Source organism: Thunnus maccoyii, chromosome 16, assembly GCF_910596095.1.
Source record: "Thunnus maccoyii chromosome 16, fThuMac1.1, whole genome shotgun sequence".
Taxonomy (NCBI): domain Eukaryota; kingdom Metazoa; phylum Chordata; class Actinopteri; order Scombriformes; family Scombridae; genus Thunnus; species Thunnus maccoyii.
In genome coordinates, this window is record NC_056548.1 from 18,534,650 (window position 1) to 18,561,696 (window position 27,047).

The 27,047-nt window shown below is 39.0% G+C and overlaps 1 protein-coding gene across 7 annotated transcripts in view; it reads right to left on the reverse strand.

Moving 5' to 3' along the window:
* chrm5a (cholinergic receptor, muscarinic 5a) overlaps positions 1 to 20,786 on the reverse strand; it is a 30,698-nt gene extending 9,912 nt beyond the window's left edge. Inside the window, exons 1-5 of one of the 7 annotated variants that reach the window (XR_006091613.1) lie at positions 20,685 to 20,786; positions 19,331 to 19,387; positions 10,889 to 10,954; positions 8,189 to 8,292; positions 7,742 to 7,907 (exon numbers count right to left, since the gene is read on the reverse strand). The gene's annotated coding sequence lies outside the window, so the exon portion shown is untranslated. Of the gene's footprint in view, positions 1 to 7,741; positions 7,908 to 8,188; positions 8,293 to 10,833; positions 10,955 to 19,330; positions 19,388 to 20,422; positions 20,446 to 20,684 lie in introns of those variants that run through there. The other 6 variants (XM_042388034.1, XM_042388036.1, XM_042388035.1 and 3 more) reach the window with 6 other exon arrangements.
* Between the last annotated feature and the right edge of the window lie 6,261 nt (positions 20,787 to 27,047).

A 27,047-nucleotide genomic window follows, 5' to 3' on the forward strand; every position in this document is an offset into this window, starting at 1 on the left:
AAGTGTGGGAGGGAGTGTCTCTGTGTGGAGGTGGTCAGACCAATCAAGCCAAATCTTGTTTGTGTGTGGTTGTGTGAGTGTATCACACAAACCATTAATTACCTCCAATGGCATGTCTTTTGTCTGTGTTTTACAGAAAGGCAGAAGAAGAACGTGGTTATCACCGCTCCCGGCTCTCTCAGTGTTTGAAAAGCGTTGAGGCTAAGGCAATGTGGCTAGCAGCAAACTCATCTGCAGAACATAAAACACCTCTGCTGCCTTTGTGCCCACATGGGAGAGCACTGACATGGCAGGGCCAGATAAGCAGACTACTGAAGTGACAGATGTTTTTCTCTGGGACCTTTCTCTGTATGTGTGTATGTGTGTGACTATATAGCGTGCATGTTATTGTGCTGATTGGGGAATTATTTGCTAAGCATTAGGTGGCTGTCCTGGATGGGTGTAAAGACCTTATATGTTTTAATCCAGATGATGGGTGCTGATCTGTCTCATGAGCTCACATCAAATCACCACACAGATTCACTAATAAGTCCAGTTGCTGCCGATATAAGCAGATATATTATTAAAGTGTAGAATAGAGGTATATTCCCTCATCTAATTTATGTCACTGGCTCATATTCACAAGGTCAAAGGATTATCACATCTCCTCTAGTAACGCTGTCATAATAATATATACAAATATTATAATGCTGTTATATTATTAGTATAGTCTATAAAGTAGTCTGCTAACTAGATGGTCAGGATCCCCCAAGAAACTGGAAGATAAATGTGATGGGTTGATGATGAACAGGATAGGAAATTAGAAAAAAAAAATTCATACATGTTTCTTTTTTTAAAAAAAATGTCTCTAATCGTTGCAGTTTTCTTGTAAAATATTGGATATTTTTACTTCTTAAACTATTCAGCTAAAACAATTTGCAACAAAAGAGGTTTTGCTTGCTTGTAATCATTCTTCCTGTTCACACTGACCATTAGAAAGATCCCTTCTAAATGTGCTTTCAATGTAAGTGATGGGGAACAAAATCCACAGTCCTCGTTCTGTGGGAAAATGTATATAAAATTTCATCTGAAGATAATATGATGCTTCAGCTGTCTGAGTTCATCAAATCAAGTGGATATCTTCCAAAGTTAGTGTTTTTTAGTATAAAATTCCCTCTTTGTGTTTCCCCCGACAGTGTTTCTCTGGCGGTGGAAGTATAGTAACAAAAAGAGGGACTTTGGCACTAATGTGTACTGATTTGAACAGCTGAAGTTTCATATTAGCTTTATAAACTTTTAAATACATTTTAAAATACTTACTTACTTTTTGCCCCTCATCACTTATATTGTAAGCATTTTAGTAAAGGATATTCAAATGGTCAGAATGAGCAGGAGGAATGATTACAGCGAGAAAAAAACTCTTTCAGTGTTCATTTGGGCTCCTGAAAATTGTTCTAAGACACACCTGAAAAATTTTGAAGCTATCCTTTAAGATGCCATAGTCCAATGTGTTGTAATGGTTTCTCTGTTGGCACACATACATGTAGAATGAAGAACTGCACTTTGCCCTTTAGAGCCCTTTAGAGGCTGGTTAGTGGATAATAGATAAATGACGCTCCCTCCTATATTTCATATTGACATTTGTCATAATGCAGCTCTCATCCTGAAATGATTTTGCTACTAGGTCAGAGCCATATGCCAATGACATGACTGATGCGTTTCATGAAAATCCTGCCACGTCTGTTCAACATAGCACAGTATTTCCCCACTCACACCCCTCCACCTTCCACCCTGCCTGACAGTCTAATCTAATGCCATTTCCAGGCAGCTGGCCAAAGGACAGACACCTGGCTCATCATTACAGTTGAATCGCTGACCTGCACAAAGTTTACAGCGTAGTCATATTTTTTATGTGATACATTCACACATTAACACGCGCACACAAAAGCGCAGATGCATACACCCACAAGCATGTAAACGCACTCATGCTTCTATTGCTTCACAAGGTCGTCTATATTGATTATCTGTGCTTTATTGATTAAACCACAAAAGTCTATTAGAAATAATGACAGGCTAATGCATTAATATGCAACTAAAATTATAGATCAGTAGTGGAAATGATCAGCAGTGGAAATGAAGCATATGACCTTTAACACTAAAAAATAATGGTTTTCCAATGCACCTCACTGAACCAGCAAGTGCTTTCTTTCACCCCTGCCTCATCCTCTCATGAAAACAATATTCGCCAGGCTCCTAACGACAGCTAATGATAACAGATGTCAGGAACGCATCCTCCTCTCCGCTCATCTGCATCCTAAAGGCATGGCTGTTTCTCCACAGGTCATAGTCTGATCGCTGCATGCCAGTGAGAGAGACAAGATGGGGGAGGACATCAACACAGCCAGAGATGGATTGCATCTGTCCACGGTCCACAGGGGCTTGCTTATCTCCTGACCCAATTGTGCACCCATATGCTAGCAAAAAAGAAATCTGTCTCTACATGGTGCAATTCTAATATATTTTCTTTCCTCTTTCTTTTTTTTCCCCTCTCTGTCCATGCTCAGTCTGAAAGCGTTCTGTGTTTAGAAAGAAAGACTGAGGGTACATGAGCGTCATTTAGCTGAACACTGCTTTAACACTTTTTTGTTGATTTGTTATTAGACAAATTAGAGATTAGCCTCCATCACTGCAGATGATAGTAATCCAGCAAAATGAAACAATCAATGGCTCACTTTGGAGCCTCCTTTAATCTAGTTGATCCCTGCGTATTTCTCCACACTGCCTGAAAGAATCGACTCCTCTGATGTCCTTCTCTCTTCTAGGCTTTGAAGTGCAACAAATGTTTATCTGCCGTCATGCCTGCCTATTATTTTTTTTTCTGTCTCCCTACAGCCCCAAGCAGCAACTCCTTTTCGACACAATGATTTGCCAATACCTTGTACTGTTTCAGTGGATTTACGAATCCCCCTGCTGTGGAGCTCGCTTTTATCCCTGAGTATACAGTACAGACTGGTTTGTTTGGAGCTCTTATAAGATAAGATACACAGGGTTTTCCTTTTTCAACTAGTTTGCCGCACAAATACCCTTGATGATTATGGGGTTTTTAAATCTAAAAAAACAACCCAATGTTATATCAAAGCTGCTCGATGAAAGCTATGTTTAGAGTCATGAATACATAATTCCTCTCCAAAATTAGAATCTTGAAAGTCCGAGCAGTATCCATATCACTGAGAAACAGTAAATGAGTGAACCAAGAGCTTTGTGCACCTACTTCATGTAGCAATCAGCTGGGCCTGGCTGGCACATGAGCTCACCCTCCCTAAACAACTCAATACAACTTTAATGTTGCTTTGACAAAGAGGACCGGGTGGCAGGCAGCTCTGATTGAGCTGTTATTGTGGCCTTGTGGTTTGCACTCCTTTAAGGACATCTAACACCGACTCTTCAGACATTCCTGCGTCAACGACAGTGACCTTGTCTGGACAAGACTCAAGCTGATCTGAGCACGTGTGAGTGTGTGCGGTGTTTGTGTTCCTTTATATGAGTGTGTAGTGTGAGAGGAATAATAAGCATGATAAATACAGGGAATAAATAAAGTTAAATTTCATACAGCACCGGTAAATGCGAGGCCTCACAAGAGAATATTTGCAAAAAGAAAACAACAAACAGAGTTAATTAATGGCACTGACATCACTAAGGCGCCATTGTCCTTGTTTGTTGCAGGTGTGTGTGATATGTGCATACTGATCTTGTTGAGGACAATGTGTACAAGATGTCCAGACTCTCTATCAGGTCCTCCAGTCACCATCCGTCTCAATTATTGGTCACCAAAAATGGTGTGAAGGCCTCAGATGAGCTTGGTTAATGCCACAGAGAATCTTATCAGCAGCAGCCAAATTTCCACTGTTTGAAGAGGAAAAAAATTAAACACCTTTTCAATGAGGCTAACCCCTGCCTGACCCCAGAGAGAAAAAGAAAGAAAAGAGACTGAAAATAATTGATAAAGGGTGTTCAACATCTGATCTCTCTCTGTCTGACTCTCTCTCTGTCTGGGCACTGCCCTGTTCTAATTTTGGGCTGGCTTTGCAGGGCTGTCTGTGTTTTTTTAATTACTGTAATTCAGGACCACCCGCTGAATGCTTCCATCTGCTTCTCTCTGAGGTGAGAGATGGAAAAATCCTTAAAGAGAATAGGCATGCCATCCAACCTTCAAAACAGCAGTATGGAAGCCCATAGGGAACTTTATTAAAATGATAATGTAAACTTGAAAATTTTCACGTACTGGTATGGGCGTTCTATGACTGAATAAAATGTCAAATGCCATTTTCATTTTCATTTTCATGTTGCTAGAAATTTGCTTTTTAATTTTTAATTATGCAAGCAATTGAATATTGCTTGCATAAATGGAAAATCATGTTACATTGTTTATATTGTATTTTAATTTTCAAATGTGTATTAACATTTGAATATTGTCCACTGTACAGCGGGCTACAACTTTTAAAATGAAATGTCAAACAGCTTTTCCATTTTCATTTTAATATGGTCATAGAACAGCCATAGGAGAGTGTAAAAATGAAAATACAAATTGGATTATTGCATTTTCCTTTTAATTTTTACTCAAATAACATGTACATAAGTGGAAAATTATAATGCTATTGTTGAATTACATTTTCAGTTTACATTATGATTTTATTAAAGTCCCCTATGGGCTTCCATACAGCAGTGACGGGGACAGGGACAACTGTGGACAGGGACAACTCTATTACTATTACATTTTCAAGCTGATAGTCAAAAACAATAGTCTGTTTAAACTTTAGAGATGTTCATATTCACAGTTCAGCTCAGTAAGTCTAAGATTACAAAGCTTGTTGCTATTACCCCTGGTGAGATGATTTCTCGTGTCCATCCTCAGGACATTGTTCTAATCTGCTTTATTCACATGCTATGTTAACTCTAATACAAGGGCTGTTTTTTATCATGCAATATCCCAAGTTGTATATTTCAGTGAAACACGCAACAGTGAATGAATTCACTATTTCTCAATGTGGACGTCTGTAAGCTACCAGCCACAGTTTCTGCTAATGTAGCTTGACTGTTTTCTCCTGCAAGGCGAAGTTTTGCAGTCATGTTCTCTGCTTGGTCAGTGGTGAATAAAAGACATGAAACATTTACACCATTCAGACATACAGAATGTAGATGATCATAACAGTTTTGTGAAGATTTATTGAACCATGTATGTGTCTTTTCATTCAATAATGTTAACTGCCTACTTGCACTTTTAAAACCATATCCTCAATTGTGATTTTTTGTTTATTAATAAGCTCAACCAATGTCTGGGGTTCAGTGTTAATGTTTTTTATTTATTAGCGGTTATCAAATAACAACAAAGATTAAAGTTAATTGTCATGTTTAATCTTTATTTAAGTAAATGAAAAAGAACAAGGACACAGAGTGTCATAGATGCAAAGCAACAAACGTTCTTGTGTATTGAAATCCCCTATATTTCACTGAACATTGAATTCTTTTGATAAGCCCAGTTTCTTTCAAATAATGGAACAGACTCCCTAACCCGATGGCAAATACATTTTTTAGACTCATTTCTTCAACTCCAGGCCTCCTGATTTCCCTCTTTAATGTTTTTTGTTCTCAAGAGTATTTATGGCAGTAAAAAATTATATGCTCCACCGATTCCTCTATTTGACAGTGCTCACATAATCCTGAGGGATGTTTGTTTCACACATCACACTGCTAGCCCTCTCAATTCTTGATTGGCCAACAGTGCACGCCAATATTCTCTGATGCATGCAAGGGGAGGGGGCTATGATGTGTGCCAGAGAACAATAACATCATTTATTATACAATGATCAATTTTTTTTTTGATTTTTTTTTTTTACAATTTTTACCACATTTTTAACACACTTACATGCAACAAGTGAGTTTCTAGATTTACTAGCCTGACAGGGCATTTTGCTTGCCCCGGGAAATCAGGCAAGCCTTATTGCTCAACCATGATATCTGCAGTATTATGATACCTCACATTCCTGCATTATAACATAACTGTATCTACTTATATATACACCTATATACTATTTACCTGTATATTTCTGTATATTACAGTGTATGTAACTGTATAAAATACAATAGATTGTATAGTTATTTTGAATATATTATATATCAATAATTACAATAAATCATTGCCTATAGTGTTGCACATGATGTGCACTAACTATATGAAGCATATTACCAGGCACTATTAATTATATTTAGAGTTAGATTATAGCACTAGGTTTTCAATTTTTAAGTTGTTTATGTTTTTAGCCACACTAGCAGCTCTAGGGGTAGTGTTCTTGGTATATCAGTCCAGACTAAAATATCTCAACAACTACTGGATGGATTGCCATGACATCTTCTACAGAACTCCATTGCGCCCAAAGCATGAATTGTAATATATTTGGTGATCTCTTAATTTTTCATCTAGTAACATCATCAGGCCAAAATTTTAATCTGTTTATACCTTGGTTTATAACCAAACACCTGCAAAAATAATGACATTCCCATACATCAATTTCAGCTGCAGTTTGTGTTTAGTGCTAATTAGCAAATGTTAGCATGTTAACATAGGAACCAAGATGGTGAACATGGTGAACATTAAATCTGCTAAACATTAGCATGTTTTACCATTGTGAGCATGTTAGCATGCTGATGTTATGATTTACCAATGCCAGAGCCTCTAGTGTGGCTAGACCAAGCAGCAAACACTATGGCTTGAGACTGAAGCCAATGCGGAAGTATTTAAGTGTATATTTGCTGTATATTTCTGTAATGTTACTTAATTACGATACCTGCCGTGTTAGCACAATTTAGTAAAGTAGCTAATGTTATCCCAAGTTTAAAGCCCAAATTCCTAGTAAGCTAGCATTAGCTTTGGTCTGAGGTAGCGGGGCGTGTTTCCAGAGCGTGAAGGGCAACACTGCACACTCCTTATTTAGAAGGTCCTGGCCCCAAACGAAAAAGATGGCACCAATCATAAGCAGCAACTCTTGGCTTCAAACCAGCTCCAATGAAAACCACTGAGTGATGCCACACCTCGCTATGTCCATTTTTATGTATGGGTTAGACTCCTAATCTTGTTGGTCTTTTATTCACCTCTCTGAGTGTCTTTATGTTGTTTGTTTTATGATGAATTTTCCACTCAGATTAATAAAGTAGCCTATTCTATCTCTATTAATCAAAACCTGTGATGTTATTTTGTTTTCTACTTTCTGTCAGAGAAACACCTATAGAGTAGATTTTTTCCCCACATGAACTGTTGGGACCTTTACTGCATCTCTATATCTTTGACTGCATGAAGGTTGCTGCTACTTCTGACCAAACTACTGCTTCCCATACATTCATTCAACACTGCCCAGAACTTCATCTACATCTTCCAAACCCAATTAAAACACAACTTTTTGCTCCTGTTTTGGTAATTTAAAAGATAGACTAGAAGCTTGTTTGAGTGAATTTTACTCATCTGAATTTTTTACTCCACTATAATCAAAACCTTGTCTACTTCAAAAAGAGGACGCACTCAAGACAAACACAAATGCACCACCACTGTCTTTAGTTAAAATGATATAAATTATTGCTTCAAAGATGAACACATCCTCTGAAATAAGAGGACAGACATGACATCAAAGCGCTTGTGCTATACATTTATTACTTATTATGAAATCAAAGACTTCTGTTCAACAGTGGGAACTTTTCACAGAACAGTCTGCTTTCTCATAGATAAAACTTTTTTAATTTGAACATTCACCCTTAAATATTGTGAATGTGGCCCAAAAAGACACTATTAGATCCTGCTACCAAAAACAGCATGACCCAGTTTCGTATGTGGGTTTGAACAACAAGTCTTCTGCCTCTAGCAGTGAGAACGCCTGCTGACCCTGTAGGCGTAGTTCAGAATGAAGAGACTTAAAATCACTCCGATGCCATGTCATTCACAGGAAAAATCAGTTTATATAATATACTGGTACGTGAGCAGTGAGATTGACCTTCTGATAGTTTTGTGGGACATAGTGTTATATTATGTGAGAGTCAGAGAAACAGAAAGGGAAATTATTTAGCTATACAGATGAGTACTGTAGCTTCATTAACTTGTAATTATTTTTGTTTCGACACCACAGCTCCAACATTAAAGAGAGATGCTCAGAGGGCTGCCTCTTACCTGTTCGCTGGCACTGACGGACTGCTGTGCCAACTGCATTCGCAATGATGAGTCAGATGAAGGGCAGGCAGGAAGTGCATGACAAACAGATGTCTCGCTGACACCTGAATGAGAATGTGCAAGTAAGTTTAAAAGTCAAAAGAAGTCGGGAAGTATGTGCCATAGCTTTACTTAAAATGCCATAACCAAGGATGCAGTGGTGGCTAGATATGTGTAGGTACTTTTTCTTTTAACATTTATTTATGTAGTATTGTACCCTCCTTTATCACAAAATCTACCCACATTTTTCTCAGAGTTTAGGATGCTTCTACTTCTCTCTGCTGTTCTGTCATCTTAATGAGGGATTGTTTGTTTTATATATTTAGCTTTCACGGTTTTCGCAATGGCACGTCATCACTGTCGGCCCCCTCATTTGAGTCCATCCACCACCCACTGGCAGCACAGTGGGACTGTCCTCTTCACAAAAACAAACCCTTACAGACACAGTGCTGCACGTCACTTATTGTCACACACATACTGAGGAACTCAACAAGTGAATGACCAACCAAAAGTACTTTATCCAGAATGCAGTTGTGCACAATTGGATTTACACATCTTAACACAGCAAAATACTGTATGTTACACATAACTCAAGAGTTGTACGCTTCATAAAATAATAATAAAGAGTGAGAATTTTCAGATAAGAATCATTGAGTTTATAGTGGAATTGCTTTTTCTCCAATACACTGTGAGTTGCTTACCCTCCCAAGAGCTACAGAATACACATCAGGCATAAGATGAGAGATGCCTTCACCAGGTTTGGTGATGAGAACAAGAACAAAGAACAATTAACTACTGTAGCAATGCAGTTGAAGCAACCAGCAGAGGAAATAATTGGAATAATAATGAAAGCTTGTCAGATCAAGTCTGTCTCATTATCTTGATTTAGTGTGATTGGGAAGTGTTCAAATGTGATTGGTAATCAGAAAGTCAGCTGATATCGAGTCACTCCACAGGAACTAATGTGATTCTCCATTCATCATTTGTTCTTTTTAATCAATGATAATGACTGGTGTCTATATGTAACGCTGTGGAGGCAATAAATCAACGATCTTGAGAGACAAGAGGATCTTCTCACCATTATTTTCACCAAAATGTACCAGCTCATAATGTAGTACGATGAAACTACTCTTCAGCTTTCATAATCTACCCTATACAGTTGAAATGACACCTGCACAATGTTGATTTCAGGTGCTTTTTAGTGAGTGCTTCACAGTTTGTTCCAATATTTGTATCCATTAGTGTTGTACCTTATAGCAAACATCCCATAACAACAAGAATTCAAGGCAGCTGAGTGCATCAGATGTTTGAAGCCATTTAAAATGGAATGCCTTTGTCAGCAAATGCATCTCTGTAAGGTTTCGCTCCAAATCACTGCAGTGGATTTGAGCCAGGATTGCTTTTTGCTGAGAGTACAGCATTTGGGAAGTTCCAATTGTTTCAACTTGAATGCCAGATCATCTTAATAGAGGCCATTTATATTATATTTATATATATTTTTCACTTCAAGGAAATGGACATTCTTCTCAAACTCATATCGATCTCATATCAATCACTGGAGAAGAATGTCCATTTGCTAGGATCATTGTGTCATTGCTATACTTTGCCACTCGCTGTACTAACTTTAAACATTGTTTAAATTGATATTTTGTGCTAGATCCAAAGTGTTACTCTCAGAGAAAGCCTGCTGGCTCAAACTGGCTCTTATTCTTGTTATTTGTCTTGTTGTTATTCCTATTTTTTCTTCTGTCAAGCTTTTCCTCTAATTCAATTCCAGCTACTGGTCTTGTAGCCCTGTTTTCCCTTTAATTTCCTGCCTCTGTTTCTTTTAAAATGCACTGCAGAAAACAATCTATACTGTATTATAATTTGACATTCAGTATATTTCAACACACTGACACTAGGTGATGCTTACACTGAGCAAAATATTCAAACAACTGTCTTTCCAAGAAAAACAAAAGCAGGAATTTCAGCAAATGCCCCAAACATGATATGTGTTTACATTAAGTGATAAATACCTCTAGGGGCTGTTGGCCATACATAACCAAACCTCTACCATAGTATATTGTCAGATGTTCAAACCCATGTTTTTTCTGCACAACAGTGAAAATATTCCAGACAGACCCATGCCAAATGGATGAATGACACCCCAGAAACTGCAAAGTAGAGTCATAGTAGCCTAAAGGTGACCTAAACATAACCCAAATGCTGCAAACTGGAGATTATTTTTAGCATGTAAATCCAGGTTTTTCACCAAATTGAGCCTATAGTTAGATAATACATAGATAGTGTCTTCTCTACAGTTACACAGGCAAGAATATTTGTCATTTCAGTGACATCCAGACAAAACTTTTAAGCAGTCTTTGTGATTCAGGTTGGACATTTACTTTAAACTGTCATATTTTTGGCCTCACCAGAAAATAGCATGGTAACTTAAACAACACTTAATGCTGCACACCCTGTATTTTTTGTATTTGTTTCTGTAAGTACTATAAAATGAGCATAAAATAAAATCAGTGTTAGCTTCTTGTTTGTAAAAGGCAACAATGCTCAAATGAGAATGTAATCAACTAAATGTCAAAAAGAATAAAGATAAGCCACTCAACTCAGCATGAAGCAGGTGAGGGAAATGGTGAAGCATTGACAGATATGACTGCTTACTTTAAAGACACAGATCCACCTTCAGGCAGTGCCCCCACAGCTGAACATCATTACTCATCAGCAAACCTTTGGGAATGACACAACAGTAAGAGGAAGGAGAAAGGCAAAAAAGTAAAATATAAACAAAGTATGAGGCCCATGGGCATCATAATGTGTATTTCTGAATCATATACTGTGGATACTTATCATTGTTTTATATTAAAATATTAATGCATTGGAGAAATTATGTTTCCCAAGCAATTTTGAAATAATGTTTTGGGGTTTAAAATGTCAAAAACAGCAAAAAAGAGAATTGGATGCATGATGTATTATGCAGGATTTCTTTTACTACCCATATGAACTGATGTAGTGTTGATAGGAAGCCAGAAATGGCCAGAGAGCACAAGACTGTGATGCTAAACCCTGTCACAGAGGTGAATATTGAGCTCCAGCAGCACTCAGTGGCCACACTGATGCTGAATACCCAAATCACAAGCCATAAGGAGGCTTCTCGCTGTACTGCTACCCACCAAGGCTCCGAGCCTACTGGGCTCAGAAGATCACCTTTTGCAAAGAAGTAGAGATACAGTCAAAATCTAGATTAATCTTGGCAAATTATGTGACATTTCTCCATAAGTGGCTTTTACAGGGCAAGATTTGACCTGTTTTAGGGCAAATGCCAGAGATCATACAACAATATGACAAAAGGCAAAACATCAAAAACAGCATTGTACATGAATCCACTGTGACTCATCTCCATGAGAACAGAAGAATATGTTTTGTGTTCTGTATGGTGACTCATTCACTTTTTCCGCCTCCTCTTTTTTCTGTCACTTTCGTTCTCAATCTCTCTGCATCTCTCTGTGTCTCTGTTCACATTCCTTGGAAAGCATTTCATGCCTGAGCAAAGTTTATCTGCTTATCCTCAGCCATACCTCATTGACCTCCTCATGGCCTGAGGTTCACGAGCTTCGAATTTTTCTGGCGACACATCCACTAAGACTTGCCAAAGTTCACTGTGATGCAACTGGGGACCCATGTGTTGATGGTTACACACTTGAAGCGCCTGCAGTGTACAGTACAGTACATGAAGTACAGTGAAGTTTCCTGCAACCCTAAAGCCAATGCACATGATGTTCATACACTTAAACTTTTACACGTCTGTCAAAACCACAAACATGACAGACAGAGAGACGTATGTACACTCTTAAACCCATAAAATACCCAGACTCATCACTCCCCCTCTTGTCTGTACACATGCTGTCTGGCTCCTGACATTTGCTGTCCAGCAGTGGTGGAGCTGAGCTGTCAGAGCGCATCTCATCTGCTTCCTGTCACACTCACACACCATCAGTCCCCCTGTGACTCTATACAGCTAAATGGCAAAATGCCTACAGAGGAAAGACAGGAGTAATTCTTTAATGGCTCAGTCAATGGCAGTGAAAATCTTCGCTTCCAGTTTTAAATGACCAGTGTGGAATCCCAGAAATTTAAACCACTGAATAATATATCATATTACGAAAGATGGAAGTCATAATGTCCCTGACTCCAAGCCACCTTATACATTACATGCTTTTAAATGGCTGGTTGTGATGTTGCATCTCCTAATCCCTGTATAGCAACCCAGTAAAAGATCCTGTAATCTTGCCAACATGTAAGTGAAGTCTGATGTTTGGAAAAAAGGGGACTCTTTCATAAAAAGTTCCTTTCCAGTTTCCAGCACTTCCATGTATAGATGTGAGTTTTTCTCGTTTTACATAGGTAGGAAATACAAACTGTTTCAGCAGAAATGTGATTTATGTTTATATACTGTATATTGCCAATTGCAAGACATTTTACTGAGCTGGGCAATTTAAATGCATTGGTATTAGAAAAGTGGACACCCCTTAGCAATAAAGAAATTAAAAATTACAAAGTTGTGTTGGATCTATTTTTATGAATTCTGTGTCCCCTCTGGCTTTAATGGGGATTTTGACCTTTTACCCTTAAACTAGTTTATTCCTGGCGTACCTGCAACAGGTTATTTTAGGTGAGCAATACTCACAGCAGACATTTTGACTTGTCATAGCAGGTAAAGCAGAGAGGAACTGATGACATTAACAATGACTTGGTTCCATTCAAGTGTCCAAGGAAGTCATACTAGTGACTCATCGTGCACTATTCCAGGGTCATCATTCAGTCATCATTAATGTTATTAATTGCACCTGTACTTTTCCTGCATTGATGAGTCAATTTGTCTAGAAGAAGAAGAAGTTCTATTGAAGACCATGCTGCTGATGTTCATGCAGGTTATCAGTTGCAGCTCAACTTATTTTGTGGAGGTAATGATGTGATTTCATGGATGATATATAAAGAGAATTGGATACAGACCGTTCATTCCTATGAAAGTTGCTCAGTGGCAGTGGCATGAAGCAAAAAAAGCCACTTCCTGATGTAAAGAGGTTACCCGGATGAATGCATGCTGTGCAATTCTGATATTGAAACAAGTCATTTCACATGGGTTGTGATGCTCAAAAAAATGTATCCACCATTTTACAGCTGCTCCTTTTCCCATGATTGTGTGCAGGAAAAATGCTTGTGGGCCCCTGTCGGACCCGAAAGTTGTAATTACACGGTTTGGCCACTATGTCAAATTGGCTTTAAAGCACTTCCTGGGGGCTTGTTTGATTCAGCTAACTGAGAATTTGCAGCTGTGGTAAAAATGCTGAGAATTCTGTGTGTGTTACTTTTCTGCTGCTATCAAGAAGAGAACTACAACAGCCATGCTAGCAGCTCTGCAAGGCTGTACTTAGGCACAGCAGTGCTATGCTAGTCAGCATGCTAACATGCTCACAATGACAATATGCTGATGTTTGCCATGTTTAACATCTAGTTTACCCTGGTGACTTGCTAACTAGCTAATTATCACTCAACACACTTCTTATTACAATTGATCCTCTAGGGGACATGGATGCGTGTATGATATAGCAATCCACCCAAGAGCAGTTAAACACAAAAGTAAATCTCATGGTGGCGCTAGAGGAAAAGTCAGGGTATCACATTAGGACAAGTCATTAGGACTACATTTCATAGCAATCCATCCAATCGATGTTGAGATATCTCAGTTTGGACCAAAGTGGTGGACCAACCAACAGACCGACATCACCATCCCTAGAGCCCTGCCGTTTACTAAAAATAAAGAAGTGAAACATTATTATACTGTGAGTGACTTCTTTATCTATGGTCTACACACCTGCTTATCAAAATCTATTAAGAGAAGGTGGTGGTAAGTTAAGTTTCCCATACATCTATAACTTGCATCCTCCACAAGGAATTTTATGATCTCTGTTCAGTTACCACCGACAAATGTACCCAAGAGCACAGCAACACACAGCTGCCTTTGGGTGCCAGACAACAGGAAAAGGGAGCCGGGTGCAGTAGCAGAGAGATCTTTTGTGACTTTAGTATTGCAGCGTTAGTACTTTGGTCAAAAGCATGTGAGCAGAGGCATACTAAAGGCAACGTGGAAGCTTTTGATGTCAGCTTCTTTTGTGTGCAAGCCTCATGGCTTTTAATGAGGCAACCTGCCTCATTATTGGAGCTCTGCAAGGCCCTGACACAGCCACATGGTGGGACCGTCTCTACTCACTGTTCTGAAGCTGCAAATTACAGCAGCTTAGCCCCTCACTGGGACTAGAGGCCAACCTAGTCGGCTTTTCTAATGGCACCCAAGGGACAAAGAATTGTACATACACATATGTTTGGCCAAAGCTAGCTTAATAGGCAATTCCTTTGTCAGTCCCATTAGACTGAAAGTTTGAGATGTGAGGCGTGAATTTGGGTTCTTGCCCCTATCGATTGAGTGGAAATATTCAGTGAGTTGTGACACATAAGGCAGTGGACTCTTTCAGCACAACCTCTATTGTAACTTTTCTTTCATTTTGTTTGGCACTAATTTGGAGACACAGTTAACTGGAAATAAAGGTTTCCCCAGTCATGCCAAGCCTGTGACTGCATTTTAATTTCACCTGGGGACAGCTTAAAAACAGCACAGCCCAGCAGGGCTGGAAATATCATCAGCAGAATCAAATTAATATGCCTCACAGTCTGTTAAACTCAGATTAACAATATTTCATTACCTGTTCTGCAGCTTTCCTTCTGTTGCTTTCATTAACCTTTTTAAATTTGGATAAATTCTGATATGTAAATATCAGTTTGTTCTCTAACCCTGATTATTTTTCCAAAGCTCTTTACACTGACACTTTTATTAACACTGCTACTTTATATTGTTAACCAAGGATGAATTTACTCAGAATTCAATTTTTCAAACAAAAGCTTGTAATGAAAGTAAAATGAATTTCTTTCTCAGTCCAGTGCCCCTCTCTCTTATATTTCTTTTTCATTTTCTCTCTTCTTGCTCATTTTTCTTATTTCTTATGAACACTTTGATGTGTACTTTTTGTGACTCAATTTAATAAGATGAATAAATAAATAAATAAATAAATAAATAGATAGATAAATAAATAAATAAAAGATTAAGTTAATGAGAGAAGAAAGGGATGAAATGATTTTCTCATTTGGGCAGAAAAGTAGTGTTTATGTTGAAGCAAATATTAGCTTGCACTATTTGAGATGTTACTCACTCCCTTGCCCAGTTTCATTACACAGACATGTGAAGAATTTCCATGTGATCTGACCATGAGCGACATGCAGTAGCTTCAATGACCTTGGATGCTGTCCTTCAGACTATACCACTAACCAGTGGTTTCCATGTTTTATCCATTTACCTACAAATTGCGTATTATACCTGACCACTGAGCTTTTTCCAGAATATGAGTTATTACATTAACTTGAGACTTAAAACAATTAGACAGGTGATTCATAACAGAAATCCATAAGCAGGCTTTTCTTTGTGAAAGTTAAAATTTAATCTCATGGTAATGCAGTGCAACTCTATTATTGGTACATTCAAGGACATTTTAACATTGGATCCAACATCATCTTATTAATACCAGAAACTACCAAGGTGTTATTATCCTTTTCTAAATGAGCAGTTTGTGTTACTGAATTTGTATTTGTGTCTGATTTTCTGACAGCAGCTTGTGAATACAACCTGCTGGGCACTGGATGTTCCTTGAATGCACCAGTAATGAAGAGTTTTGTTTACACTGTGCACAGACTGAAACCAGTAGCTGCCTGGATGGAGACCAACCTAAAAACTGTATGCTTTGGATGTTTGCAGGAAGAATATAAAGTGTACATTGTCCAGTTTAAGACATAAACATGCAGAACCAGCTTAGATCATGTGCCCATGAGCATAATTGACATTATCAACTTTAGTTGAATTCTTCATGTATACACAGGTACAGTTGTTAACAGATGTTTTTGTCTTACATGGCCACCATATAATATTTTTACTCCATCACTGCAATACAGTGAGTTCATTCAGACTACCTCCTCCTGTGAATGGGAGAAGTGGAAGGTTGACAAAAGAGTCTTTTCACAGCCTTCAGAAGATGTTTAACTGTGAGAAGGTGGATGGGACCTGTCATTGACACTGTTGTACAGGCCTGTTCAAAGCTCATTGAGCCTCATGCATCTACAGACTCTTTCAGGTTGTCTTGAATGAGACTTTATGTAATCAGTTCTGAATATTATCAGTTATTTTATTCCATTATACCACTGCTGATGCCATTTGGTGCCTGTGATCTTGTGAGGTAATTTCATGTTTTCATTTCATTTGTGGAAAAATACAAAGGTGTTTGTGAATGCAAATGTACAGACTGTTAATGAGACTTAACTGAAATATCTCTAAAATGTGCATGTGTTTGTGTGTGTGTGTGTGTGTGTGTGTGTGTGTGTGTGTGTGTGTGTGTGTGTGTGTGTGTGTGTGTGTGTGTGTTGAGGGCATGCTGGGACTTGCTGAACTTCCTTCTATACTTAGCACCGGCAAGACTCATCCTGCTTGTTCTTGATGAAAATTGCGCTACATTAAAATGGTGTTTGTTGCCCAAAGCGGTAGGCAAGGTGCCGAATGCTAATTGGGTGAGATGTCTGTCAGGACTCCTCAGCGGGCCGATGCCTGCGGGCCATTTACCCAGCACCACCCCAACTCTCCAATAAGGTGTTTATTTTGGGCGTACAGCCAGTGCACATCATGTGGTCCCTCATCCTCAGCGCAGACAATTTAGTATCCCACCTCACACCAGCAAATTACTTGCTCTCACATACACAGCCTATCCCATGAATTTGGCATTAAATCACACAAGCTCCTCTGTATTCCCAATTTGGGGCAAACCATGCTGTGTTTTGCCTAGAGACATGCTTTCCATATTGTGTCAGCTTTAGCAGTTTGTGTCATACTAAGATTATTTGAGCATGCATCAGAAGCACTGTTGCTTGAGGTGAATCTGTGTTGGCATGCTTGCAAATATAAATCAGTGAGTACAGTACAGTGTATGGGGTCACTTGTTGTCCTACAGTGAGATCAGCCCATTTCAATACCCCTGAATAATTCATGGATACATACAACGTAAAGTGTATGCTTGATGAAGAGAGAGATGAGAGACGAGAGATGAGAGAGCCACACTTAATGGAAAATAAACACAGATGGCCTTCCCAACTGCTGAGAACTCCTGATGCATTGGCTGTCAGAAGCATGGCCTCATACAGCTGGGCCATTGAGTAAATATTAAAAGTGACATCACCTCAAAAGTTTCAGGATATTCCCGAAAGATGAACCAAGGCTAATTCATAAAGTGCACTTTGATGGTTTGAAGTGCCGTACTTGTCTTTTTAGGAGTATCGAGCATGAATCTTTAATTTCCATCCTAAATAATGTGCCTTGGTTTATTAATGAGATTCACTTTCCTGTGGTGCTGTGTGCTAATTGGTTGAAGCTCCAGAGTTGAGTGACAAGAGAATAAAAGCCAAGGTAACCACTTTGGATGACTTACACAAGTTGTGCTTCTGAAGGTCTTGCATGGTGTTGCAAGCTTACAAGTGTAGAAAGCTTTGTCAGGCTTCTTTAGATGTAGTTGGAAGCAAACTTTCCATGACTACATTTACACACTGCCACCAACACTTGCACATAGTCTCATACACACACGTACACACACAGCATCTCTGATCTCAGGGGACTGGTGGTTGTATTTCAAGTGTGAGACATGCTGCAGCTACAGGATGGATGTGTGAGCAAAAAACATGAGTGATAGAGGTCAGAGCTGGCCAGCCGTTTGTTTCCAGCCATTTTGGATGAAAGGACTCTTATGGGTCACCCTTGTCTCCCTGTCACCCCGCATGTACCGGTCGAGGACAGGGGAGGTCAAAATCAGATGCAGCAGCGTCAGTCCCAGAATAGCAGTTATTACAAGCTAAATCACTGCTCGTCATTTATCAACGGCAGAGATGTAGTGGCCATCACGAGTCCCATCTCTAAAAATGATTGCAGCCTCATGGTTGCTGTTGTATCACGATCCTAATGTTTCATCTGCAGTCAAAAATAACAGAATTAAAAGATTCACAAGGAGGATGAAACAATAGAATTGTATCTTAAATCAATAACTTATTGTTTCATTTATCTCAGTGAAGGATAAGTGTGGCAACATGAAACCCATTTCAGATAACAACAAAACACTAATACTGGCTTTGGACTCTAACTGCCTGCATTGTTTTTATGTGCACAATAACTTAAAGCTGTCTAAGCTAACAGCCAAGTCCGGGGGCACAAAATGTATTACTGCTGAGTGAAAAACAACAGTAAATTGCCTTTATAAGCTTGTGTCATGCGGAAATTACCTGTGGAACATACTTGAGGCTTTCACACACGATCAAATGACATTATTGTATCTGTTTTGCCTTTTCAGTGTTGTCTAGAGCAAAATTACATAATTGCACGCCTCTATATTAACCTCAGGGCAATCAAGAGATATAGAGGGCTGCCTGTGCTATGCACTATAGCTGCTCTGCTCCCTGTCCAGGTTGCCAGCTTCAGCTGATACAACCTTTTTGATCTTCAGCAACCACTTTTCAAACATCACTCACCAGTCTCGCCCCAGGTGGTCAAGCAACTGCAAATCCTTTACAAAATCATTTTTGCAGATGTCCATGTTTCAAATCTATAAAAGAGTTTATACTCTTTTAAGTAACTAAATTATGGGTGCATACAAATATGTGGAACAGCCACATGCTTAGTCCATGAATACCAAACTTTCTGTGCTCTCTGTGAACTGTACCACCATTATAAGAACAAGCAGCTAAAGGTGCAGACACTTTTATCCACTGCTATGCACAGGCCTACTGCCTATGACAGAAGGTCCACTGGGACTACTATTTCTCTTATCCAATACACCCTGCTCTGATGCTCCAAATGACAAAAGCTGATTCTGGCTACCATCCAAGGAAGAGTAAATGGGCCGTGAAGTGGAAATCCAAAACTGCTCAGTAGAATGGAGGGAGATCTTGAAAAGCTTTTGAGAGACTTACCTCTGTGTCCTTCCTTGACTCGCATTAGTCAGCATCAGTGTCAACCCCATTCATTCTCTGTGTTGATAAAAGCATGTATTATTCATAGACAGGAGGAGCTATTCTAGATTAAATTATACAATCACTGTCTTCATTGTCATCATCAATCATCTGTTTCTGCTTATGCTGAGTGCTATTGCAAATTTTCTCTCCAGTTTTTCAATGCCATTCAGTGAGTGTAAATCACAAGGTGTGATGGTGCTGTAATTATCTCCATCTATGTTGCATCCTGCTTTGAAAAACTGTCTTCAGTAAGCTTGCGGCTCTTTGACACCCTAGTGATTGGAAACAAATGGCTCATTACTGTACATGTTTATTCTCATCTCCTTCATTCTCCCCGACGATTACGTTGATTAGAGCCATCCATTTGTTACTGTGCCAGGCAGAAGATACAACATTGCCATATTGGCTTAGTGCACTAATAGCATCCAAACTTTTAACTTTGTGGTTTCCATAGTTGCAGAGCTTGTCTGTGGTGTAAAATGAGATTACAGTTAAAATGATGTTATCCTGGACATGTTTTTTTATCTGCAGGTTTAAGCCGACCTATCTTTGGATCATATCTTGGGGTTTGTGGCCTGAAAACATATGCAAGATCAGGATCAGGATTCTAGAGTATAAATGTCTTTTAAAGGTATAAAGGAATCAACATTTTGGGAAACAGAGAGAGAGAGAGTTAGAGTAGAGGATGGATACCACTCTCATATCTGTTTGTTAAATATGAAGCTACAACCTGCAGCTGGTTACCTTAGCTTTGCATAAAGACTGGAAACCCCCTGTAAAACCATAGTTTGACTTTTTCACACTTCATTTTTTGTACAGGCTAAGCAAATGAGATATAACATAGCTGCCAGTTAGCTTAGCTTAGCACAAAGAAGGCAAACTGGCAAACTGTAGGCTACACCCAAAACCACAACTTGATGCTTTTAGTTTTTGTAGGAGTTAAACAAGCAGACAATATAGTAATTAGATTTAGAGGTGCTAGTAGGTGGGTTTTTTTTACATTCTGACAGGACCAGACCATAGCCTAAAAAAAGTGATGGACATAGTCACCATGGCGTCACCCATTGGTTTGTGGACTCCTGTTTTGAAGCCTTGAGTTTGCATTTTGACTGTTGCCATCTTGGATTTTTGGAGCCAGAAGTGACCATATTTGGATGAGAGGGTGGAGCTGACCCTAACACTAGCTGCTTGTTGCTAGCTTGGTTAGAACGGTTCATTTACAGTCTATGGTTGATAATGCTAATGCTAATGCTAATACTAATTTTCGCTAGTGAAAAACAGGCTTAAAACCGTTAAAACAAAATGTACTTACTCGAAAAACGAAACATCCAACTAGTACTTTTTATTACTACCAAATGCTGAACAAGACTTTTTTAGGTGACTAAAATGTTATGATTAACTTCCATGAACTGAAAACACACTGAAACAGTGACGGCTCAGGCTACGCCTATACTCTGTGAATCTGGGGTTATGCCATGGTTATGTTACCTAACCAAAGTTGTCGCTGTGGTAGCAACTTGTCAATCACAACATAGCCACGCCCTAGAGCATACCCTTCTTTATCGTCCATTTTAGTCTAAATGGGCCCATAATTTACAAAATGAACATTATGATCTGTTGAAGAAGACTTGAAACTAATGACTGAGATCATAAACTCATTGGGAAAGTGTTTACTGAGGTAATAAATCAAGTGAGAAGTAGGGTCATTTTCTCATAGACTTTCATACAATCGCACTTCGTTTTGAAGCCAGTGGAGTCGCCCCATGCTGCCATTAAAGAGAATGCAGGTTTAAGGCACTTCTGCATTTGCTTCACTTTTCAGACCCGGAGCTACCCGCTTGAGCCAGGCTATTTCCAGTCTTTATGCAAAGCTAAGCTACTGTAACTGGCTGCTAGTAACTTCTGATTTAATAATGACGAACAAGAGTGGTATTAATCCTTTCATCTAACTTTGAGAAAGAAAATAAATATGTGTATTTCCCAAAATGCAAAAGTATTCCTTTAAGGACTACAATACAGATCTTCCAGTTGATAAATACATTCTCGAATCAAATGTTTATGCGTACACATAGTATACAAGCCTGAAAAATCCTAATTTGCATGGTCCTCTCATTTCTCAGTTGTCCTCTCCAGGTATGTTTGGCCTGGTGTCAGAGCTGGATCTGCACTTCACTTGTCCCCTGCCATATCAGCGCAATAGAACACCCGTGGAGTGCGAAGCAGCCTGTTCAGCTCACTTGAACCCCCGCTCAGCACGGTTCACCTCGCATCACTGTCCGTCTGCACTGCTGGCCCTGCAGCATTCAGTTACTCAACAGCCACAGGCTCCAGTGCCTCTGTCTGACCTTGGACATGTAACAGATCCCCTGGACAACAACCTGCAGAAATTCAAGGACAAGACAGTCCATTAAACCAGAGGTGATGTCCTGGTACTTGTTTGGTGCTGGATATATAAATGGATTGTTTAATCTGTCAGGATTTCAGTACAAGAAGTTTGTGGTTTCATTTTCATGTAGAACATTGTTTTGGCAGTACACTCTTTCATTCAAGCTGATGTGCAGACACATAAAACACAGACATAGTTCTTGTAGGAGGTCTGAATCTGTCTCATAAGATGAATTTAATAGGAGACAAAGGACAGAAGAAGCTCTTTTCTCTCTTGAAACAATAGTGACTGAAGGATATCCCACCCCTGCATTCTCAAGCAAAGCACTCTTCAAAGTACCTCAGTCCAGCATGTATGTCCTTGAAAAAAGAACAGAAGAAACTTCAGCAACTGTGTTTTGGGCCCTCAGACTTTGTAAGTTTTGACAACCCATATGTATCAATCCAATCGTTTCACAGCTAGAGAAAAGCCTTAGATGTTGCAGATACAAAAGATGATGGTTGAAGTGTCATTCAAACGGGCTATGTGAAAGGAATTGTGGTCCTCACATAATAAAGGTCACAAATCAGGCCTCAAGCCATAGTGCTGGATTCATTTCAGAAGTGCAGGGGACAAAAAGTAAGTGTGCGTGTGTGTGTGTTTGTGTGTGTGTGTAGCGGTAGATAGACTTGAGACTCTCACTAAACTTTTGCAGAGTAACTATAGCTTGCTTGTACCACAGGGTGGCAGTATTATTCCAAACACAAAGCAGCTAACTAGTGCTTGCGTTCAATTAGTGCTTTTTTGTTCAATTATCCAAAACTACAAGACATTTACACTTTTGTGGCTGAGTAACAGCAAGCAGGCAATAGGAATGTTAATGTCGTCCTTGTATTGTAAACAGCCATGTCCCAAATCCATATTTAACAATAGATCAGAAGAAAACATTACTTTCCTATTGCCTCACCATCGCAAATGATCAAAATGACATGCTGTTGATGTCATGATGAAACGTCATTCATAGCCTGCAATAGCCTAAATAAACTTTGGGAGCACCTTGATTGCCTTTGCTCAAAAAGGAAATGCGTTGGACCTGTCATTTCAATGCAATATCATGAATTAACCAATTCATGTGAACTTTCACATGGACAAGTAGAAATTCACTAACTGTCAAAAGGTGTGTGTTGACTTGCTGGTTGCCTGCGTGTGCCGAATAGGTTTTGCCTATGGATGTAAGCGTCCAATTAAAAAACATTTCACTTAGGAAATATTCTTCCCATTTTATGCTTGCCTGCTTTATTTTATCTAAAGTCTTGGAGTGGACAGGAATGATTGAAACATCTTTTGATCATAAGTGTAGCAATATAGAGGCATTTGCGGGGATACAGTGATCCGCGACTTTTAAAAGAATGTGGGAGGAGGGTAAAGTGGGGGGCTAATGACCCTTTGGCCCCCTTTTTTTCAGCACCCTTGCCTAAAGCTCCCATAAGGGTCAGTGACACCGATAGATATAACGATTTATCCCAATCTCCTTGACTTCTTATTTAAACTTCCTTAAGGCTGCAATGCAGATCAATTAGGTTCCAGTTCACTGACAGGCATCACAATTTACAGTCTGTAAGGATAAAAAAGAGGCCATGACATAAAAACTTGAAAGGGTTTGATCCTTGAACTCTTTGTCTTTTATACCTGCTGGTGACTTTTAATTCACACAGTGACAGCTTACTTCTTGCCTTTATTCTCAATCTCCATCCGTCTTGCTCAGCATCCCCCTCTGTCACACACACACACACACACACACAGACACACACACACACACACACACACACACACACACACACACACACACACACACACACACACACACACACACACACACACACACACACTCAATACCACGTACAAACTCTATTGATGTAGAGTATGCTTCAGGGAGGAACACATCTGTCAAAGCTGTGGATGCCAGTACTGCAGTGTGGGAACAGAGACAGAGGGTTAGCATGGAGAGTGCTTACTGCATTCACACACACACAGCCACACATCAGTTTTACTTTAATTTAGGCAAAAGTGTTTTCCCTGTTTGGTGTAGAAATGATAAGCATTTTTAAAAGAAAATCTCAGCTATGTGTTGCTGTTTCAGGCTCTGCACAGATTTTCACAGTGTTTGTCAAGGGTCACAACTTTCATAACACTCATTTAGAACTATTTTTAGGTAGCTTTTGTTCTAAATATAAGGCAACCAGCTTGCTTATAAGACAAAGATCATTAGAAGACAGAGAAATATACAGCTGTGTATCAGCCACATATGTTTCTTTATAATATCGCCAAGCGGGAGCATGTTGAAATTAAAAAGAGGTCCCAGAATTAACCCTTGTGGAACCCCTTAGAGGTCAGAGGTCAAATTTAAGGATTTTTTAAAGGGAATCTCCTAAATAAGCAGTAACCTCTATCTTATTGTTTTAAGAGGTTACTTGAATAAAAAACAACATTAGGGCATGGGCCCCACAACCTATGTGAAGATGTAGTAAGTTGTCTGTCAGAGGTGTTTGTCTGATAATGTTTGTCTGGCTCTTTGATAGCATAACCTCTAAATGATCAATCTTGAAATTCATATCTACTAATTGCATATCATTCAGTTTTCATCACTTCAGACTAATTCCAACACAAGGTCAGTTTACTACTTTTTGCTGGAGCTTTCAAGTAAGACATTGCTAATTCATCAATTAACTGATCGACAGAAAAAGCTTTGGGTGAAATCACAGCTACTGAGCCAACATATCAACAGATCCATCTCCATGACAGGTGAGCAAACTGTCTGCTCATATGTGATTCGGTTTAAAGCTCCAGAAAAAATTAGCAAAACTATTTGCCAAATTTTGCCAAACTATTTCCAAGGTCAAGAACTTTTACACTCAACCCTTTTCCCTCTCTGCTCTATTGAGATTTTATTAAAAGTCAAGCACTAATTGAAACCACAATGAAAATGACCAATAGCAATGTCAGAGGCAGATCATCAATGTTGATGATAAAGCTATCCATTGATGGAAAGCAGCATTGTGTTCAACAAATCTATAGGACACAATTGAATTTAATTATCCATTAATGATTCTGTAAAGGCCATCAGAGAGCTTGTTTAATGAAAAGGGAATTCATGCAATTTGCCCCTCGTCTTCTTCCTTCCGCATATCTTGTTAGTATTATTACTGACGTTGAATAAAAGCCTCAAAGACTGACAGGATGCATCAACGGGACCATATGCAGTGTCTTGTCAACAGTTGGCGCTTTCTCTGCAGGTTGCCAGCTGCAGGTGACAGCTCGGATTGCGACTCAAGCTGCTCTCTTTTTTTTCTCTCCAACCTATCTGTCACTCCACAGTGCCGTGCACCATGTGGGGCCTGGGATGACAAGCCAGATACATTCAGCTGCATTACATCAGCAATAGGGTATTTGTGGGGATAATGAAGAGAGAAGAACAGGGGTCAGACATTATGGCAAACAAATCATTTAACCTTTGTAGTGAGGTTACACAAAAAATATTGCATACTGAGTTCAACACAGATAGGGGGCCAATATCATTCATTAGCAGTCCTCCAAGTTCAATTTAATAGTAATTTTAAACCACAGATGTTACAGAACAGACGGAAACATTAGTGTTACTGATGTTTTACTGTCATATTAACTATGAAAAACTGTCAGGTCCTCCACCTGAGAAGGACAGTGGAATGAGGTGTAAAATGTCCCCTGGGTTGTGTCATTCCACCGTAAGGCTTAAGGCCATATGTCCTGTTTTATCACAGACCTGAGTTAGAGAACACGCCCGTGCAGTCTATGGTTGAAGACCCCTTGTCAACAAGCTGCTAAATGACCCTCCTCCTTGCCTTGTCCTTTTTATTCTACAAACAGATAACATAATGGAGTTAAAGGCACTTTAACATGTGTGTCAAGGGAGTTAGTTGTCTTTATCCTGTCATGTTTTGATTGATTTGAACACATTACTTTTAAAGGAATAGTTCATGATTTAGGGAAATACACTTTAGATTAGAAGATTGATACCACTCTCACTCACTCTCTAATTAAATATTAAGCTACAGCCAGATAGTTAACATAGCACGGACAAAGACTGGACACAGGGGGAAACAGCTAGCTGGCTCTGTCCAAAGGTATAATGAATCAGCCAATGTGTACAAAATGTAAATTAGTGGTTGTACAGATACTGGTGGATTGACAGCTATGAGAGTGACACCCATATTTTCATCTAACTCACCACAAGAAAGCAAATATCAGCATTAGCATTTCCCAAAACATCAAGCTAGTTCTTTAAAGATATAGCCATGAGGCTACTGTCAATGTGCTTGTATGGAGCAGAATGTATTTATAGTTTGAGTCATGCTAATATCTAAATAATGAGTGGGCAAAATTATGGACAAGAACATTACATAAACCAGATTGTGTTATCTATTTGTGCATTATGTTAACATATTTTAGGCTTGTTTGGTTTGTTGGAAACAGAATATAATGTTGACCTGATTTTCAAAGCAAGAAAAGTCAAATGATTTGATTTTTTGCTGAAACATGGGCATATAAGCATAAATTCCCTCAAAAAGCCATTTGAGAGTAAAATTAAAATTAGCCTCATTTTGCTGCCTCCAGACTTAACAACTACTATAATTTAATAGGTATAATATCTCTGTTTATCAGATGGCTTGACTGTTGCTATTTCATGTTGAGAATGGCTTCCCACAGCTTTCATTATGGCAAGTTATTGAGAATGATTATATCACCAATTTCACACATTGTTTTCACCCATTGCAGTAATGGCCACATAATATCCTCAATAATGCAGGAGTTCCTTTGCTTATTATAGCATAGAATATAATGTCTGAAACTTTACACTGAGTTTTGTGTGATATTTGCGTCACACAGTGCACTCAAAACAATATTTACTAAATATTTACTAAACTGTGTCACAGCTTATAAAAAAAACAATAAGTGACAAATGTGGCTTTTTTAATCTTGCAATTACTGTGGAAGAAAATGAGTCACTTTTTATGAGTAACTTTTTTTTAATTTTAAAAATTCAATTCACTCACAGTGTGCTGGAACAATAAAGGCCAGTCAACATGCGGGAAGTTGAGACAGAGCTGCTCGCAGCAGCAGGCTGCAGCACTGTATGGTGCCTGAGGTGTGGTGACATGATGTGAGCTGACAGGTGGCACCATGGGTAACAGGGCTAAAACTCCATTATACGGCCTGCTGAGGCCTCATCCTACCTTACTGACCAACCAGGAGTGCATAGCCAGTGCTTATTAT